Source organism: Triturus cristatus, chromosome 7, assembly GCF_964204655.1.
Source record: "Triturus cristatus chromosome 7, aTriCri1.1, whole genome shotgun sequence".
In the NCBI taxonomy this organism is placed as follows: domain Eukaryota; kingdom Metazoa; phylum Chordata; class Amphibia; order Caudata; family Salamandridae; genus Triturus; species Triturus cristatus.
The window spans coordinates 1,260,140,322-1,260,155,732 of record NC_140590.1 but is presented as its reverse complement, the minus strand read 5'-3'; the positions used below and the strand labels follow the sequence as shown (position 1 = coordinate 1,260,155,732).

Sequence of the window (15,411 nt, the reverse complement as noted above, 5' to 3'; positions counted from 1 at the left end):
ACCTCACATGATTTGCGATTTTGAATGAAGAGGTTGGCATGTATGTATTTGCTAAGGATAAGGCCCTTTCAGCCTGGCCATATGGCCAGCACTTCAAAGTTTGGTAACACACAGGGCAAACATTACAGAGAAAAACTGAAAAATTGACACCCATAAATGTGTAGATACAGCCGCACTCTTGAGTTACAGTATCTCTAATTGGCTCAACCTAACTTTATACACTAATTAACAAAATGCAATATCATCAGGAAAATTCAATTTATAATTGTTCAAAGCTTATAAATCGCCAGTTTACTTACAATTGATCTATTTCAGTATATGATATGTATTTATCATAGGAATGTGCCCAAACATTCACAGGTGAATAATTATTACTGAACAGAAGTTCTGGATATTCAGATGTTTGGAAAATGGCTTTGTGTTCAATCCACAAAACTGCTTTAAAACGTGGCTTTACATCTCAAATCAAGAGTGCTAGTTTAGCTTGGAGTAAGGAAAGCACCTGTAACTTTAGTTGCAGTCTAACCATGCAACATATAACTCTTACTATACAGATGTGAAGTTGCTTCCAGGGCCTTTCCATTCTATACACACAGTAAATCCATTCTATACATAGCCCTTTACTACTATCTTTATTAGGTCTCAGCTAGCGAAGGCTGCGCTTGCGCAGTCTCGCTTGCCGAGATTTAACGTTTTTCAGTAGTGGGGCTTGAACCCGCCCTCTTCTCCATTGGCTGGCTTCCTAAACGGAGGCCAGCCATTGGAGGAGAGGGGCGTCTGTCTATTTAAGCTCTGTCTTTTTCGGATTCAGGGGCGTGTTTTTTAGTTTCTTTCTCTCCTCTGGAATGTAAACATTCCAGCCAATGGGAAGAGGAGAGAAAGAAAAACACGCCCCCGAATCTGAAAATGACGCTGCGTTTCTCCGAGGCATTTCTGCTTGACCTCGGAAAAAGAGGGGTGCTCTACGGAGCCGCTGCCCTTCTGAAATTCTGCCAATGGCCCGTTTTAACTTTTACCATATCCCCGTTACATAATTACACAGCTTACAATTTGAGGTACAAAGCGGTCGTGATTTCCCCAGAACTGAACTTCTCTCTTGGTTAAAAAAAATAAATTCAAACAAAGTTTCTCGGTCAGCCATCTAGGTTACTCGTCTACGGGGAACTCCAAAATTTCGACCCTGCTGTATTATGCTCTGACTGTGAACATTTAGCACTAAATAAATACAGAAAAACATACTATAAAAGCTACAGATTGGAGATGTGTTCGTAAATGAGGGCCGACTTGGTCGAGCAGAAGCCACGCATGCGCAGGCATCTTAGGCCTTATACATTTCAACAGTCTCTCTCGTGGCTACTCTTAATGCCACTGGCTTCCAAGAAATGCAGCGTTCAACAATCAACTGTTTTTATTAACAGATGGCGTTTTTGTCCCCAAGCTGCCTAGAGTTCAATGCATACATGGGATGCTAATCCTACAGTACATATGCATCAGACAGTAGGAGCCGATGATAACACATCTGCACACCCCTCTCATGACAACAATGAAAACGAGCATGGCACAAGAGTGGAAAAACCAAACCCTGCAGCCATGTCTCAAGTTCACAACAGCCACGTTATTCTAAAGTGTCCTTCTTTATTACTGCAAAACCGCAACACCACGGAGCGATATTGTACACGTGTTTACTGCAGCATCCCTAACCTGTGCAACAAATGCACACGCACACAGTCTCTGCCCCCCCTCCCCCCAAAAGTATCTCCCAGTGGCCCCATCTTCTTTATGCAAGCCTCAATAGTAACACAGCTGCGCGCAGCCCCCTATCCCCCGTGCACAACGTGACACTGATTCGACAGAACGCAGGCATGTACCAAACTACGCACTTTCAAACAGAATCCTACCATTTCGGACTTACTGAATCAACCACGCCAGTGTCCACTGCTCCCCCTCGCAGAATGCGACACAGATCAGCGTAGAGTGACTGCTCGTAACGTGCATATGTGGAGTGACAGGCCGATGTATCCATCAGCCACTATTGTCCGGTGTGTTTCCGCAGGAGCCACTGAACACACAGTAGCATGCCTCTTCAACTGCTCGGGTGTAAACGCAGCATGTGAACGAGTGCATTCGGAAACCTGAGCACATAGATCACCCAGCACTCGCTAACATGCATTCTCATTGTGGCTGGAACTTCGTCATTGCATTGCTCTATTATCACTCACTGCGGCACAAACCAATGCACATTGGAGCTTATCACAATACAGGAGATGTGGACCTGTGAGCGCCGCACATACCTCACAAGAACAGAATCATCAAAGGCCAATTTATTTCATCCACATCATCAGTAACAGTGGGAACTGCTCTCTCTTTGCTCAGATCGGTTTGTAACGTACTTGATCATAATACAAAACAATGATATACAATCGTAAAAATACTGCACACGTGTCAGTCAAAATTCCAGAAGTAGAAAGCAGACTGCCGCAGCAGGACCATGCCGTGCTCCTTACAATGCGCCAATACAAACTGAGTTTACCATATAATCGCTCATGTGAAGTAAAGCTACTGCACATGTGTCTCGCGCCGCATAGCCGCTCTTACCGCTCATATATGAGCTGCACTATGTAAGAGTTACCCTGACATCTTGAGGGAGAATCTGCGGCCTGCCGCTTGGGTGATTTGTTCCCTCGCCCTCTCTCGCCACAGCGCTGCTGCATACTCTCGGCCCCTCCCTTCTCCTGGGCTCTTCCCCCCACCCTACGCTCCTGTCCGGGTTAAATGAGACCCTCGGGGTCCCGGCATCAATTTATTTTGGAGGATGCCCAGGTGAGTCAGCAACTAAATTCCTGATCTTTAGCAGCAACAATTTAGTTTGTGTTGAGAGCTCCGTAACGGAGCCAATAATAATTATTTAAATAATGCTGTATTAGAAATCGTAGCCGTCTTTCATTGAAGTGTGTGTGTGGGTGGCTCTGTGTGTGTGTGGGTGGCTCTGTGTGTGTGGGAGGCTCTGTGTGTGTGTGGGAGGCTCTGTGTGTGTGGGAGGCTCTATGTGTGTGTGGGTGGCTCTGTGTGTGTGGCTCTGTGTGTGTGGCTCAGTGTGGGTGGCTTTTTTTGTAGGTGGCTCTATGTGTGGTGGCTCTGTCTGTGTGTGGGTAACTCTGTGTGTGTAGGTGGCTCTGTGGGTGGCTCTATTTGTGTGTGGGTTGCTCTTTGTGGGTGGCTCTGTGTGTGTAGGTGGCTTTGTGTGTGTGGCTCTGTGTGTGGCTGCAAATGCAATAGGTCTTGCATTTGAGAGTGATTAAGCTATTGACATTGTAAAAGACAATGCCGTTTCTTTAAATGTTTTAAAAACAAAAACATAAACAAAAATAATGTCATGAGCAATGCCAATAGCTCTAACTTTAACAATGCCGAGACCATTGCATTGTAAATGCTTGTTTTTTATAATGATATAAAGATTTACTGGGAAACAAGAAGAGATGTGTTAAGGATGATGTCATCAGTGATGTCATTAGTGAAGTCGTCAATAATGTAATTCGAGATGTCATCGGTCATATAATCAATGATTTCATTTAACATGTCATTAGTGATGTAAAATGTGAGGTCATGAGCAGTGCACGAGGTGCAAGTTATAGTCAGCTCAACATACTATAACTGGTGAATTTCAGGGTTTTTTGAGTTTATCACTTAACTATAATGTCACTTTGTCTTTTGGTGTTTTGAGTGAAGTTCAATTTGTTTATCTTTATGTAAATAACTTAAAGTCTTATTTCCATACCTAACTGTAATTTCTCTTTAACTGTTGTGTTTTTTTTAATTGAATTTCCGGGATTTTATCGCATTCTAAATATAGCATATGTAACTCCTTCTTCGGGTGGGGAACCCACTGCCCATGGTGTACAGCCATATACAGTTGAAGGTTTTAATTTTTTTCTACATAGCTTTATTTATTTCATTTGTTTTTTTCCACAAATGTTTGTGCGTGTGCTCTTTACTTTAGATGATCTCCCATGGCCTTGGGAAAAAAACATGTATTTGTTCCTCCAGAGGCCACAACTTTTAGGCAATGCCGCAATATGTAGCAAAATTCTGTATTTTGTCCTCATCCTCCTCTTACTGTTGACTCAGCACTTCCTCTGGCACAGTCTGATCTCCTTTTGCTGCTTGATTCCTTTCTACCCGTAAGTGCTTCCACATTCCACTCATTCCCATGGAGTATCGGCCAGCTTTACCATGATGGAGCACATGCTTGCACAAGGTGCCTCTAACTTCTTGTCCCCTTTTTTTGGGCCAGTTGGAAGTCTGGAAAACCTTCACACCACTGCCTCTTTCAGACTGGGAGGTTGTGCTGTTGCAGATTTCAAAGCGATCATAATAATATCAGCATCCTGTGATGCGGCACCTGAACTAAAGCTGGAGCATGGTGTTATCAGTGTCTCCTGCCTTGCACTTCTCTTTAAGGCCATAATGTATTCTGATTGTGTCTACACCAAACTACCTCCCTAAAACACCAATGTGCTCATAGTGCAAGGAATTTCATTTGAGCCTTTTTCTAAAGGTACTGGGCTTATTTTCTAAGGACAATTCCCTGAGCAGTCAATCATATCGCTGCTTTGATTTTTCTTATGGATTTGTTGGTGCCACAATACTCCCTTGAGATCCATAGTCAATGATAGAGTGCTGCTGTTGCTTTGTCTGACAACAGAGTGGAGGAGCTGTGCCTGCTTGGACTGCACTACCGCCACACAGCTGGAGGAAACCACAATCTCCACCCCCCCACGACACCATACGTGCACACAATTGCGACGCCAATCCTCGTCGGCCGCTTTGTATTGACACCAAAGGGAAGAAGCTGTGCCTGCTTGGACTGTACTACTGCAACACTGATGGGGGAAACCACAACCCCCATCACCCCCTATGACAACATACGTGCACATAAGTGCGATGCTGACCCATGGCAGCTGCAGCCACTTTGTCTGAGACCAAAGGGAGAAGCTGTGCCTGCTTGGACTGCACTACTGCCGCACTGCTGGGGGAACCACTACTCCCATCACCGCGAAAATGTCATAGGTGCACATAAACGCATCATTGACTCGTGGATTGGGACACGTGCTGGGACAGGCCCAGGCAAAGCCCAGGCCAAGGGTGAGCTATCCATGCCCGTCAAAGCCCGGAAGAAGCCGGGATGAACCCCTTCTCTAACTTCGTTTCTCCGGACCCTAGTATCTGGACCATTTCATCTAAGCCAATGGGTAAACGGAAGGCCAAAGCCAGAGAACCAAGGGGCGAGATCATCAACACCTTGGACTCCTTCCTTACCAGGGCAGTGGACATCTTATCCAAAGAGATCAAACTCACAGAACATCAGCTCTCTACAGGAGAGGTGAGGCTGCCCCCAAATAACAGACATTGCGAACAATGCTCCAATGCCTACGTGAGATAACCACCCCTTACACCAATGCTCCAACGTTAAAAGCCAATGTAATACCCCTTTAATTTCTCGTGGAGGGGAAAGCAGCTCCCCTATGGAACCAACGGTCAAGAATAAAAGAGGGGGAGGGAGAGCCAGTAAAGCCACAAACATGAAGGCTAGGGCAAACACATAAAAAAGGACCGGAATAACACTTGGCAATTTGCCCGGTAATGAGGCCCTGTGCTTAAGAATGGAGCAGGCCCTTGCATCACTGTTACAACCTGTCCTTGATAGATTCACAAATATTGAAGGAGTCTTAGCCATACTCATTATGTGAGGGCCAGAAATCAAGGGGGAGGGAATATAGCACTGGGGTGTACACAGGAATTGGCACAGGATAATGAACCACCCTCATCTCAGCCTCCGGGCGCGACTGAGCGCCCCAAATTATATCAACAGAGTATCACAAATACAGTCACCTGTCAGCTCCATACACCTGCACACACCATCACAACTTTTTTATAAAAAATCTCCTCTATAGAGACCACTCGTGGGGCCCGTGGGGCATTGCAGCGCTAGCCCCGCGAGGAGCAAAAAGCCCGATGATGAAGCATGACACCCACATGGGTGTGTGAGGGCATCACTTCCTAATAAGGAAGATCCCCCTCACATTTTTCTATTTCCAACCATTCTCTTTTCATTTTTTCTAGACAGGAACAAGTACCCTAGTTATGATGATACATATGGTAATTCCCTTAACAGACTCCTTACAATAAGGAACTTAGAAATTATTAACCCAGTTGACACACACACAGGCCTTTGAGAGAAAACATCTCATACCAGTTCCCAAGGCTCTCACATTGATTTTATAGTTGTACCTGCACCCCAAAAAAGCCCTTTTTACTAAGATCAAAACATACGTCTCAGTATTTAGTGATCATGCAGCCATATCCTGCCTATTGAAATGGGAAGGAAGACACAAACCTTTGCTGAAGAGAGAACCAAAATCCCATATACTGAGGAAGAATGGAATAGTCCTTAAATGAGGCAAGATCAATAAGGAGGAATTTGTCCCTTTGATTGTGGCCAACAGACAGAAGGAGGTAATGGTTTGCCGTGACCCATATATAGACCTCAGCAGTGATAGCTTTTGAATCTATTTTAAGTGATGTAAGATGCAACCTAACACAGACAGTGTCTTCCCATAGCTCCTCAGTAGCTCGCTGGTTTGATGCAGCCTGTACTAAGACTTTAACTAACCTACACACAGTCCTTAGGTCAAACACAAGAGATAAGGACCACGTTAGGCTCTCCAGACACTTATATGAAGATGCTTGGAAGGCTAGACTTAAAAGTCTAAAGGAGGAGGCCTGGGAAAACCTCCATTAGCCAGCGATCACAATTAACTCAATCAACTTTTGGGCCGTAATCAATGCCCCATTTTTGAAAGACAGCACAGACCCTAACCTAGACATCCATGTGGACAAAGATACCTGGGTGGCACATTTTTCCAAAATATTTGGGCTCCCACACGAGGGTAGGGAATCCCCCCGAATGACGTAATGTTAGACCTTAAACCTATTATAACATTTAACATGGCAGAGTTCAGATATGAGCTGATGCACTGTAGCACCGCAAAGGCCCCTGGCCCTGATGGAGCCCTATAGGTTTTTTTCTTTGAAAATTCCGACCTCTGGGTACCATTATTAACTGTTTTTAATGCTATAGTGAAGGTGGGGCCGCCAGAATCCTTGAAAAAGACAATTATAGTCCCCATTTACAAAATGGAGACAAATCATTGCAAAACATTATAAACCCATATCTTTATTGGATGGTACAGACAAATTAATGGGTCAATTACTTCTGAATAGATAAGAAGGGTGGGCCACAGAGGAAAATATTCTAATACCAGCACAGTACGTCTTTAAGAAAGGGACATTGGATCAATGCTTAAATCGGAGCATGATTATAGCTAAATATACCGCAGTCAAAAAATGAAAGGTCTATGTGGCGTTCTTGGACTTCCTACATACATGAATGACGAAATGCACACCAAGTTAATACAGAAGGTTAGAGTTTCATCGAGTTTTAATCCTTTTGCATGCAGCCCGGAAATAGTGGTTTTTGACCTGCAACCACTTCCATGACAATTCAAACAAGAGTGGAGCGTCATGTCTTGGCGCTCCTTTTCAGACGCACAGCTGAATGCCTTAAAAAAGGTTACTTAATTTTTTCATTTACTTTTTCCTTGATTGCCAAAATCCAATCCTTTAGACAAAGTAGTTCTGAGGTGACAATCACATGTGTGACAGTTCAATGTATTCTCAATTTTTCAAATGTTGCAGTTTGCCCGTACAGGCCTTTTCTTCCTGCAACATGACGAGTACATTTTAACATCCTTAATCCAATGCATTTCGGGCAATTTTTCTGCCCTTCATCAGGGATTTCACTGCAAATGTTTAAAAAAAACAGCGTTACAACATGTGGCCTATTACATCAGTTCCATTCTAATTTTATCGCTGCCTAGTTTATATAAGTTCCTATACCACGTTTCCCCTCTATTATACACAGCACTCCATCAGAAAATGTACTTCAGCAAACTTTTTCCCGCCCACCAGAACGCTTATGAATCGCAGCGCAATACCAGATTATTCCCCTCTTTCTATGTTACTAAACAGTCCCTCAGTCAAAACTTCCTCGTACTTACATATACAAATCTTCGCAGCGCTTTCTCTTCTTTCTTTCTGCCAGTAGGTAAACCCCCTCTTCACAACGTCTCGTTCTTTATATTACGTGGACCTACTTTCCACCCCCTTAATCCTCAATCATTTGACTGACCTTATTTACAAACTACTTTTCCCAGAATCCCCCTAAATACTTCTCTGATGCGATAAAACACGCTGCCAATGATAATTAACATATCTATTACCCCGCCCTCCCTCGGATGTTAAACCACGTGAAATAGGACCCTTGGCACTTTCTGTGTCAACATAACAAAAGTCAACCAATGCTTATTATCATGATGTTAACTGCAGGCACAATTTACAAGCGTAAGTGTTAATTTTAAAACCATGCTGATCTTAAAAAACGGATATCATTGCTGTCTCACATGCGGTTATTCTGAATTTTCTTAAGTCCATCTCTGGGTGCAACAAGGCCGGCAGGCAAATATAAACAAATACATACATGAGTGGCGAAATGCACACCAAGTTAATACAGAAGGTTAGAGTTTCATCGAGTTTTAATCCTTTTGCGTGCAGCGAGGTAATAGTGGTTTTTGCCCTGCAACCACTTCCATGACAATTCACACAAGAGTGGAGCATCATGTTTTGGCGCTCCTTTTCGGACGCACAGCTGAATGCCTTAAAAAAGGTTACTTCATTTTTTTATTTACTTTTTCCTTTATTGCCAAAATCCAATCCTTTAGACGATGTAGTTCTGAGGTGACAAACACATGTGTGACAGTTCAATGTATTCTCAATTTTTCAAATGTTGGAGTTTGCCCGTACAGGCCTTTTCTTCCTGCAACACGACAAGTACATTTTAACATCCTTAATCCAATGCATTTCGGGCAATTTATCTGCCCTTCATCAGGGATTTCACTGCAAATGTTTAAAAACACAGCGTTACAACATGTGGGCTATTACATCAGTTCAATTCTAATTTTATCGCTACCTAGTTTATATAAGTTCCTTTACCACGTTTTCCCTCTATTATACACAGCACTCCATCAGAAAATGTACTTCAGCAGACTTTTTCCCCCCCACCAGAACGCTTATGAATCGCAGCGCAATACCAGATTATTCCCCTCTTTCTATGTTACTAAACAGTCCCTCAGACCATTATTAACTAATGTTTTTATGCTATGCTATAGTGAAGGTGAGGCCGCCAGAATCCTGGAAAAAGACAATTATAGTCCCCATTTACAAAATGGAGAAAAATCATTGCCAAAACATTATAAACCCATATCTTTATTGGATGGTACAGCCAAATTAATTGGGTCAATTACTTCTGAATAGATTAGAAGTTTGGGCCACAGAGAAAAATATTCTAATACCAGCACAGTACGGCTTTAAGAAAGGGACATTGGATCAATGCTTAAATCGGAGTATGATTATAGCTAAATATACCGCAGTCAAAAAAGGAAAGGTCTATGTGGCGTTCTTGGATTTATCAGCAGCCTTTGACTGCGTCTCCCATTCCTACCTCTGGAGAGTTATGGAGGAGATGGGTATAGATGAGGCAATAATACTATTCACACCACATCTGTACTCCCAATCCTCAGCCTGTGTTCGGTATGGAAACCAGTGGGAATGTACAACGCAAATTCACATTAGTAGGGGAATCAGGCAGGGATGCGTTCTTGCACCCTTCCTGTTCTCAATTTATTCAAATGGTGGGGAAGCAGCCTTGTTAGACTCTACCTCAGATGTCCCCATGGTGAACCTGGTTTGTATCCCTATACTCCTCTATGTAGATGACGCAGTGTTAATAGGCCGGACTTGCGTGGCACTGCAGAAACTCATAGAGGAGTATGTGAAATTTATGAAAAACTAGAACTTCAAGTCAATGAAACAAAATCTTTCATCTTGGTGACAGGGCAACGACCAAAGAAACTTCCACTCTTCCACATAGCGGTACTTAAAGTTGAAGTGACAGAAACCTTCTACTATTTAGAGGTTCTGTTTTATAGAATGTACACTTGGTCAAATGTGGTAGCTAACAGAAGTCTCTTACTGGAAAAAAGTATTATGGCCATATTTTCCTTTATTAAAAAGCTGGAGTCTAAGCCATTGGAGGTAATCAAAAAGATCTACATGGCAGAATCTATCTCTGTAGCTACATATGGGCCAGGTGTGTGGGGAATGGTGACGTAGATGCCCTTCAAAGCACTGAGAATAGCTTTTTGAAGACACTTGTTGCCCTTCCTATAAACTGCTCAAATTTTGTTATACTGAGCTGGATGTGCCATATATATCAGATATGGTTCGATAGCCTGATCCTATTATGGTACTCACTGTGGAGAAGGGAAACTGTTAACTTGACTCAAAGTATTATAAGGGATTGTTTAAGCCTTGACTACGCGCATAAGGTTACTTATGAAAAAAAGGGTTCCCGATCTGGATGTAGGCAGGAGGCCCGAGAATGTCATGAAACCAGAAGAACCACCCTAAAGAGTGTGGAGAATTGCCACCTGCCCTCAATTTTATAGAGCGGAAATATTTCGCTTAAACATAAAGGGTTTTAGACATTGGGCATGGATCGAGAATTCAAATAATACACCACACAACACTATGTGTCCTATTTCACTTTATTAAATACTCATTTAAGTGTTGTATCAAAAGTATTTCATAAATAAATTATACCACAATATATATGCCAATACACATATTACATTTCTTCTTTTTTCCCCTTTATTTTCTCTCTCTCACCTCTGAACACTCATAACCAGTCACTCACACCTCAACCACAAATCTCACTCATTCCACAACTCTGCTCATGTAAACTGACAGACAAAAAGTCAAACGTAGACCAACTTAGATATATAAACAACAGGAATAATAACAAGTTATCACTTCTAGCGATGCTGGATCTGTACAGAAGAAATTCCTTTAATCAATTCATAGGGCAGAATCTTAAGCATTATATATACTTTATCTAAACAATTGACACTTAATATAGTTGCAATGTTATGTACGTTTATTTGAACACCGATGAGATGATTTCTTCATGCTTGATCACGCAGAGAGTTTGAATATTCCTGTTGCACCATAGTCCAGTGCCGAAGCGTGTTTCGGTAGGGGCGGATTTTAGACCAAAACCTTTCTCAGGGCACGTTAATTTACTTCAGTTTACATTAGAGGGGTTAGGGGACAGGAGACGAAGGCACAACATATTGTTTCCTCGAATAATCCTAAAAACATAGTAATATATGTTCAATCAGAATTACTCGATCCAGTGCCAGGGAGATCCATTGTAAATGAATACAAAATAAGGGAGCATGCTCAGTGCACCACATAGTAGATTTTAGAGGAATATAAATAAAGGTGTGTCACAAAAGAAGGATATCCATGGTCACACCACTCCTGAGAAAAAATCCCCAAATATTGATACAGAACCCAGTGTTTTCAAAAGGATTCACAGTGGTTTGTTATCCAAATAGTGAACCCTCATTCGTGACAAAGACACTAGATAAATTCAAGATATAGAGAATTATGAACACATAAATAAAATAATAAGTGATTTTTCCAGGAGAGTATCCTAGTTTATTTGCCAAGATCTCTGTAATGTGCGGATAATAAAGAGTGCATGTAGAGCTGAAAAAAGTATTCCTTAATCCCAATTTTAAGAAAGAAATGGAGGTAAGGAAGGTCCAAGAAAGCGGTTATTCACAACTCATCTCACATTACGAAGAATGGCGAGAGTAGCCAAAGGAATAATTCAGGAAGTGCTCAAAGAGCACTCAGACATATCAAGATCCTATAGATGGTGCAATAGGGGACAACGTGTCCATCCACACAGCAGGAAAGATTAGACCAAATAAAGGACTCTCGAAGGTATAAATATCAAAAAAGGGCAGGTAAAGTATAGGAGTTCCCCTCAGGCTATAGACAGAGGTGGCTCTAATATGAGTGAAGTGCCAGACGTCAGGTAAGAAAATGTCCCAGTAATGTATATAGGTATCTACCGGAGGCACGGAGAGAAGGAGACAGGGGCTTCAGGAAAAAAAGCAACCTGAACCTAGACATGCATGGATGACATACTAAATTGTGAATCTGGCATGACCCTAACAGCAGATACAGCTAGATATCTATAGGTCATTTTCCGATGGTGTCATTTCATTGAGACCCTTTTATTGTGGATCCAGCAGCCAAATCCAGAAAATGTCCCTTCTCTTACGGTACTTAGTGTCACCCTGCCACTCCGTGGTACTATTTTTTCCTGTATTGTTCGCCTGAGTTCCTTCTCAGTGTGGCCATCATCCAGCCAATGTTGGACAAGGGGGGCAGTGGCTTTCCGATTGCGAATTTTCGACGTATGTTCACCAATGCAGAATCTGATTTCTCTCCCTGTTTCTTCCACATAGGGATGTCCACAAGGGCATAATACACAGTATACTGAGTTGGTGGTCCTACAATTAGTCATGGTTCTTAAATCAATATTTTTATTGCCAGTGTTTATTTGGCTAGTCACTAGGGCATTATCACAGGCCTGGCACGAGCCACATCTGTGATTGCATTTGACTGGATGTGTGCCAATGATGGATTTCTGACCAAATAGATCCTTTATCTTCGGTTTCGCTCTGACAAACAGACTCTTCGAGTTCCTGTTTCTCCTGAATGCAAAAGTAGGTTTGAGTAACTTGGGATCGTTTACATGGATGTTCAATAGATACCATCGTGAGACAACTGCTTGACTTATTTTTGATCTACATTAGTGTGGCACGTCACACACACCAGTTTACACCTCAAACAAACCTGCATATTATCTTTTTCTGTAAAGTTTATGTGGCCCATCGTAAAAGATGAATTCTTCCCTTCATGCGTAGGCATAAATTTAGGCAATTTGCCCACCATTATATTTTTTTGCAAATGTTGCCTGCCCATTTTGTAAGATATTGCCTAGTGTCCTACGTTTGCCTCTCAATAATGATTAGGAGATGTCAACCGTTGGAAGAAAGTAATGGAATCTATGTTTGCTACGGCGATGGCAGCCTGACACATTCACATTCCCTTTTTATGTCTTTTTATTATGTTTGTATGTTCTTAGTATTTTAATTATATAATCCTATATATAAGATAGATAATATACCATATAATGACTATTCTTTTTAATGTTGTATCAATGGTGCTTAGGTATATCATTCATGAAATCTTTTGATTGAAAGAAATAATTAAAGAACAAATGTTAATTTAACAGAAAACTTATATTAGGGTAATAGGAGCGCTTGGCAGACCCATGATTGATGTTTTTGCAACCCTGTTATTAACTTTGTACTATGCACTCACACTTTTGGAAATTGATGACTAATATTGTACTGTACTTTCATGAACTATGTTCTTTTTAGATCGAATAAAGTGACTGATTGATTGAGTGCTGCATCACTCCTGTGAGGTCTTTACTGCTGTGGGAACTGGACATTTAAAAAAGGTGGGTCTTTTATGATGTGTACAATTCATTTTAATGTATAGCCTAGGGGTTTCCTGACAGATGCAAATCTCATGTAGTTTTTATTAAAATGTTTTTAGGTATCAGGTACAGTGGTACTATAAAATGGTACATTTACAATAATATTTAACATTAAAAAAAATACTTTAAAAAAACAGTTTATGATACTTTTTAAATGTTCCCTATCCTTTACCATAGGGCGATCTCTGCCCTGGTGGTGGAGAACTCTCCCTATGTGTGAAAAGTTACTCGTACTAAGTTTACACTATTAACTATGGCTCCAACCCCTGGTTCAGGGGCTGGAGACATGTATGGCTACACTTTGTAGTAAATTTACACTTGGAAATGGAATAGCCAAAAGTGGTAAATTTACTACGAGATGTAGGAGTACATTTAGACATGTTTATTTACTCATGTGTAAATTTACTTGTGTTACAGGCCCGAAAGTTACCAATTCTATGATATATACTTTGAGTGGATGTTGAGTCCAAATAGAGAAGTATTGCTCTCACCTCATGCTATGGGATATATGGTGGTATATTATCTGTCTTCAAGGGGGTGCTTCAATTGGAATGCATGAGAGAACAGTTTACATCTGACAAGTACACTGATTCATCACAATGTCACATTCAATTCTTTATCATCAATATTCATTCTATACTAAAAACAAACCATTTTAATTAGTTTTCCCTCAGCATTGGAAAAGCCCGTAGGACAGGCTTTAGTATGATAAACTGCCTTTGTGCATGCAATACACACATGACCAGCATTTGTGAATACCTGTGCATACATGTGTTGGCACAATAAAGCCAGAACTATTGACTTTGCCAGTGATTGTCCAACATGGACTTCCAGCCAAACAGCTGAGAGTTCAGAGGTCTGACAACCTTATTTACATGCATGAGTAGAACAAAAACATTTTTATTTTTTGTAGATATGGTTTTGGTCCTGGGGGTGGACCACGATGATTGCTCCACAAGATTGTGCTGGAATGCCATGCTCCCAATTTAAAACCTAAAACAAGGTGGATTCAACCTATTAAGCAATGGAAGAAACATCCTAGGAAGTGAACCTGAACAGGATGCCATGTCTGAAACTAGATCTATTTCTGGATTTCTGAGCCATTTCACTTCTTATTTACCCCCAAAACTAGAGGACAACACTCACCACTTTTTCCCGCTTTTATGTATTGTCCTAAAGAAGATCCTGATGGCACCAGGAAGCTTGCTGCATGGGGAAGGTACATGTTACTTTGCTTATGCTGGTAAACAGAGCCAGAAATAGGGATCCTCAATTTCATTGAGGACCTCAGTCAAGAAATCACAGCTAGCGATCACACACCCATCAAGGTTTCCTTGTGGTGTGGGAGTCAGGACATGTCGTTATCAGCCTTCACCGATAAAGGGATTCTCGATCATGCTTTGTGCATGTGCCGTTGTTTCTGTTGACATTTCTGCTAGATGCACCTTCTAACTCTGTATTCAATAGAGGGTATCGGCAATAAAGTTTTGATAAAACTATTGATGGACAGTTGTCTTGGAATGTGGGGTTTGCAATTTTTTTTATTATGGCTGTGCAAGATACAACACTTGCCTGGGAGATTGGTATAAAAAAGAAAATTGATCTGTTTAACTTAACTGTAAAAGTGAGAAAAACTGACTAATAGCTTGTCAGCACAAGGGCCAAGAATGACCTCAAATCTAAAATCCATAGATTCTGGGCTGCTTATGAGCCTTTTGGCAACATCTTAAAACCCTGTGCTGTTTGACATATTTTAAGAGGATGGATATGGAGGGCACATTAGATTTTCTTCGGTCCAGTTTCATGTCTGT

At 41.5% G+C, this 15,411-nt stretch overlaps 1 protein-coding gene across 1 annotated transcript in view; it reads left to right on the top strand.

The window, feature by feature from the left end:
- Window positions 1-15,411, top strand: part of LOC146811774 (gap junction beta-2 protein-like) — a 59,237-nt gene that overhangs the window by 38,686 nt on the left and 5,140 nt on the right. The window contains exon 2 of the mRNA XM_085618760.1: window positions 13,479-13,561. The gene's annotated coding sequence lies outside the window, so the exon portion shown is untranslated. The remainder of the gene's footprint in view (window positions 1-13,478; window positions 13,562-15,411) is intronic.